Here is a 5,147-nt window from a genome sequence, read left to right as displayed (position 1 = left end):
TGTGTGTGTGTGTTAGTGTGTGTGTGTGTGTTAGTGTGTGTGTGTGTGTTAGTGTGTGTGTGTGTTAGTGTGTGTGTGTGTTAGTGTGTGTGTGTGTTAGTTAGTGTGTGTTAGTGTGTGTGTTGTGTTAGTGTGTGTTAGTGTGTGTTAGTGTGTGTTAGTGTGTGTTAGTGTGTGTTGTGTGTGTTAGTGTGTGTTAGTGTGTGTTAGTGTGTGTTAGTGTGTGTTAGTGTGTGTGTGTGTGTGTGTGTGTTAGTGTGTGTGTGTTAGTGTGTGTGTGTGTTAGTGTGTGTGTGTGTTAGTGTGTGTGTGTGTGTGTGTTAGTGTGTGTGTGTGTGTGTTAGTGTGTGTGTGTGTGTGTTAGTGTGTGTTAGTGTGTGTTGAGTGTGTTAGTGTGTGTTAGTGTGTGTTAGTGTGTGTTAGTGTGTGTTAGTGTGTGTTAGTGTGTGTGTGTGTGTTAGTGTGTGTTAGTGTGTGTGTGTGTGTTAGTGTGTGTGTGTGTGTTAGTGTGTGTGTGTGTTAGTGTGTGTGTGTGTTAGTGTGTGTGTGTTAGTGTGTGTGTGTTAGTGTGTGTGTGTTAGTGTGTTAGTGTGTGTTAGTGTGTGTGTGTGTGTGTTAGTGTGTGTGTGTGTTAGTGTGTGTGTGTGTTAGTGTGTGTGTGTGTTAGTGTGTGTGTGTGTTAGTGTGTGTGTGTGTTAGTGTGTGTGTGTGTTAGTGTGTGTGTGTGTTAGTGTGTGTGTGTGTTAGTGTGTGTGTGTGTTAGTGTGTGTGTTAGTGTGTGTGTTAGTGTGTGTGTTAGTGTGTGTGTTAGTGTGTGTGTTAGTGTGTGTGTGTTAGTGTTAGTGTGTGTGTGTTAGTGTGTGTGTGTTAGTGTGTGTGTGTGTTAGTGTGTGTGTGTGTTAGTGTGTGTGTGTGTTAGTGTGTGTGTGTTAGTGTGTGTGTGTGTTAGTGTGTGTGTGTGTGTGTTAGTGTGTGTGTGTGTGTTAGTGTGTGTGTGTGTTAGTGTGTGTGTGTGTTAGTGTGTGTGTGTGTGTTAGTGTGTGTGTGTGTTAGTGTGTGTGTGTAGTGTGTGTTAGTGTGTGTGTGTGTGTGTGTGTGTTAGTGTGTGTGTGTGTGTTAGTGTGTGTGTGTGTGTTAGTGTGTGTGTGTGTTAGTGTGTGTGTTAGTGTGTGTGTTAGTGTGTGTGTTAGTGTGTGTGTTAGTGTGTGTTAGTGTGTGTGTGTTAGTGTGTGTGTTAGTGTGTGTTAGTGTGTGTGTGTGTGTTAGTGTGTGTTAGTGTGTGTGTGTTAGTGTGTGTGTGTGTGTTAGTGTGTGTTAGTGTGTGTGTGTGTTAGTGTGTGTGTGTTAGTGTGTGTGTGTGTGTTAGTGTGTGTGTGTGTGTGTGTTAGTGTGTGTGTGTGTTAGTGTGTGTGTGTGTTAGTGTGTGTGTGTGTTAGTGTGTGTGTGTGTGTGTGTTAGTGTGTGTGTGTGTGTGTTAGTGTGTGTGTTAGTGTGTGTGTGTGTGTTAGTGTGTGTGTGTGTGTTAGTGTGTGTGTGTTAGTGTGTGTGTGTTAGTGTGTGTGTGTTAGTGTGTGTGTGTGTTAGTGTGTGTGTGTTAGTGTGTGTGTGTGTGTGTGTGTGTTAGTGTGTGTGTTAGTGTGTGTGTTAGTGTGTGTGTTAGTGTGTGTGTTAGTGTGTGTGTTAGTGTGTGTGTTAGTGTGTGTGTTAGTGTGTGTGTGTGTTAGTGTGTGTGTGTGTTAGTGTGTGTGTGTGTTAGTGTGTGTGTGTTAGTGTGTGTGTGTGTTAGTGTGTGTGTGTGTTAGTGTGTGTGTGTGTTAGTGTGTGTGTGTGTTAGTGTGTGTGTGTGTTAGTGTGTGTGTGTGTTAGTGTGTGTGTGTGTTAGTGTGTGTGTGTGTTAGTGTGTGTGTGTTAGTGTGTGTGTGTTAGTGTGTGTGTGTGTGTTAGTGTGTGTGTGTGTGTTAGTGTGTGTGTGTGTGTTAGTGTGTGTGTGTGTGTTAGTGTGTGTGTGTGTGTTAGTGTGTGTGTGTGTGTTAGTGTGTGTGTTGTGTTAGTGTGTGTGTGTTAGTGTGTGTGTGTTAGTGTGTGTGTGTTAGTGTGTGTGTGTTAGTGTGTGTGTGTTAGTGTGTGTGTGTTAGTGTGTGTGTGTTAGTGTGTGTGTGTTAGTGTGTGTGTGTTAGTGTGTGTGTGTTAGTGTGTGTGTGTTAGTGTGTGTGTGTTAGTGTGTGTGTGTGTGTTAGTGTGTGTGTTAGTGTGTGTGTGTGTGTGTTAGTGTGTGTGTTAGTGTCCCCGGGAGTGTGTGTGTGTTAGAGTGTCCCCGGGAGTGTGTAGGTCCTCGGGTCTGAGTGTGTCCGAGTGTCCCCGGGAGTGTGTAGGTCCCCGGGTGTGAGAGTGTGTTTGTGTGTAGGTCCCCGGGTCTGAGTGTGTCCCCGGTGTGTGTGTGTGTGAGTTAGAGTGTCCCCGGGAGTGTGTGTAGGTCCTCGGGTCTGAGTGTGTCCCCGGTGTGTGTGTAGGTCCCCGGGTGTGAGAGTATCCCCGGGAGGGAGTGTGTGTAGGTCCTCGGGTCTGAGTGTGTCCCCGGGAGTGTGTGTAGGTCCCCGGGTGTGAGAGTGTGTTTGTGTGTAGGTCCTCGGGTCTGAGTGTGTGTGTTAGAGTGTCCCCTGGAGTGTGTGTAGGTGCTCGGGTCTGAGTGTGTCCCCGGTGTTTGTGTGTTAGAGTGTCCCCGGGAGTGTGTGTAGGTCCCCGGGTGTGAGTGTGTCCCCGGGAGTGTGTGTAGGTCCTTGGGTGTGAGAGTGTGTTTGTGTGTAGGTCCTCGGGTCTGAGTGTGTCCCCGGGAGTGTGTGTAGGTCCTTGGGTGTGAGAGTGTGTTTGTGTGTAGGTCCTCGGGTCTGAGTGTGTCCCCGGGAGTGTGTGTAGGTGCTCGGGTCTGAGTGTGTCCCCGGTGTGTGTGTGGGTCCCCGGGTCTGAGTGTGTCCCCGGGAGTGTGTGTAGGTCCTCGGGTGTGAGAGTGTGTTTGTGTGTAGGTCCTCGGGTCTGAGTGTGTGTGTTAAGAGTGTCCCCTGGAGTGTGTGTAGGTCCCCGGGTGTGAGAGTGTCCCCGGGAGTGTGTGTAGGTCCTCGGGTCTGAGCGTGTCCCCGGGAGTGTGTGTAGGTCCCCGGGTGTGAGTGTGTCCAGGTCCCCGGGTCTGAGTGTGTCCCCGGGAGTGTGTGTAGGTCCTCGGGTGTGAGAGTGTGTTTGTGTGTAGGTCCTTGGGTCTGAGTGTGTGTGTGTTAAGAGTGTCCCCTGGAGTGTGTGTAGGTCCCCGGGTGTGAGAGTGTCCCCGGGAGTGTGTGTAGGTGCTCGGGTCTGAGTGTGTCCCCGGTGTTTGTGTGTTAAGAGTGTCCCCGGGAGTGTGTGTAGGTCCTCGGGTCTGAGCGTGTCCCCGGGAGTGTGTGTAGGTCCCCAGGAGTGTGTGTAGGTGCTCGGGTCTGAGTGTGTCCCCGGTGTTTGTGTGTTAAGAGTGTCCCCGGGAGCGTGTGTAGGTCCTCGGGTCTGAGCGTGTCCCCGGGAGTGTGTGTAGGTCCCCGGGTGTGAGAGTGTCCCCGGGAGTGTGTGTAGGTGCTCGGGTCTGAGTGTGTCCCCGGTGTTTGTGTGTTAAGAGTGTTCCCGGGAGTGTGTGTAGGTCCTCCGGTCTGAGCGTGTCCCCGGGAGTGTGAGAGTGTCCCCGGGAGTGTGTGTAGGTCCCCGGGTGTGAGAGTGTCCCCGGGAGTGTGTGTAGGTGCTCGGGTCTGAGTGTGTCCCCGGTGTTTGTGTGTTAAGAGTGTTCCCGGGAGTGTGTGTAGGTCCTCGGGTCTGAGCGTGTCCCCGGGAGTGTGAGAGTGTCCCCGGGAGTGTGTGTAGGTCCCCGGGTGTGTGTGTAGGTGCTCGGGTCTGAGTGTGTCCCCGGTGTTTGTGTGTTAAGAGTGTCCCCGGGACTGTGTGTAGGTCCTCGGGTCTGAGCGTGTCCCCGGGAGTGTGTGTAGGTCCCCGGGTGTGAGTGTGTCCCCGGGAGTGTGTGTAGGTGCTCGGGTCTGAGTGTGTCCCCGGTGTTTGTGTGTTAAGAGTGTCCCCGGGAGTGTGTGTAGGTGCTCGGGTCTGAGTGTGTCCCCGGTGTTTGTGTGTTAAGAGTGTCCCCGGAAGTGTGTGTAGGTCCTCGGGTCTGAGCGTATCCCCGGGAGTGTGTGTAGGTCCCCGGGTGTGAGTGTGTCCCCGGTGTTTGTGTGTTAAGAGTGTCCCCGGGAGTGTGTGTAGGTCCTCGGGTCTGAGTGTGTCCCCGTTGTGTGTGTCCCCGGGCCGCCGTCCTTACCCGCGTCCTCCTCCGCTTCTGGCCGCGACTCTCCCGTCACATCGAGCACACGGCGGTGTCCGGGGCCTGAGAGGAGGCGGCGATGGCGGTGATGAGCCGGTGTCCTCACACAGCGCTGCCGCTCAGCATCGCCGCTCTCCCCGCCCTCTGCTGCTGTCGCTGCCGCTGCCGCTGTCTCTGCCGCTCATATCCCGGCGCAGATCGCACAGTCCGCGGCCGCCGCTGCTGCCAGCACTGGGGGAGGAGGAGGCGGCGGCGGTTGTTCCTCGGGTCCCGGCCGTACACAGGATGGAGAGAGGAGGGGGAGGGGGAGGCACAAAATGGCGCGCGTTTCCAAAGCTGCGGAGCAAGGGAGGCGGAGGAAAGAGAGGAGGAGGAGGAGGGAGTGGGGAAGCACCGCCGCCGCCTCCTGCTCACACAGCGGCGGCACCGCACCGGACACCGGGACACCACCAGCGCCTCACCGGCACCGTCCTACTGAGCAGAATTCCCGCCCGCGCCATTACCACACGTAATCCCCACACACATTAATACATATATGTATTTTTTTTGTAATTCACGTACTCGTTTACATATTTTATCATCCCGCTTTATAACCGGGAGGCGCGTCGGTAACCGAACCCGGTTTAAGAAGAAAAAAAAAAAAAAAAAACGACTAACAAAATGGCGGCGAGATGAGCGTGTTACCATGGCGACTGTCAATCAGTGCGAAGTCCCCCGGATGCGCGGTGACGTCAGCAGATCGGAGGAGGGAGGCGGGGCCTCTGCTGTGGCCAAGGCAGTGACGAGAGGGGAGGGTCACATGACAAATAAGGGGGCGGGGACT

General features: G+C 53.2%; 1 protein-coding gene across 2 annotated transcripts in view; it reads right to left on the bottom strand.

The window, feature by feature from the left end:
* Positions 1 to 4,674, bottom strand: part of DYRK1A (dual specificity tyrosine phosphorylation regulated kinase 1A) — a 96,623-nt gene extending 91,949 nt beyond the window's left edge. For both annotated transcript variants that reach the window (XM_073668410.1, XM_073668409.1), the window contains exon 1: positions 4,322 to 4,674. The gene's annotated coding sequence lies outside the window, so the exon portion shown is untranslated. The remainder of the gene's footprint in view (positions 1 to 4,321) is intronic.
* Positions 4,675 to 5,147: the final 473 nt, after the last annotated feature.

This window comes from Phyllobates terribilis, unplaced genomic scaffold, assembly GCF_046119375.1.
Source record: "Phyllobates terribilis strain yellow unplaced genomic scaffold, ASM4611937v1 Scaffold_2__4_contigs__length_985480577, whole genome shotgun sequence".
Classification (NCBI taxonomy): domain Eukaryota; kingdom Metazoa; phylum Chordata; class Amphibia; order Anura; family Dendrobatidae; genus Phyllobates; species Phyllobates terribilis.
The sequence above is the reverse complement of the archived record's forward strand: the minus strand, read 5'-3'. Positions and strand labels throughout refer to the sequence as shown.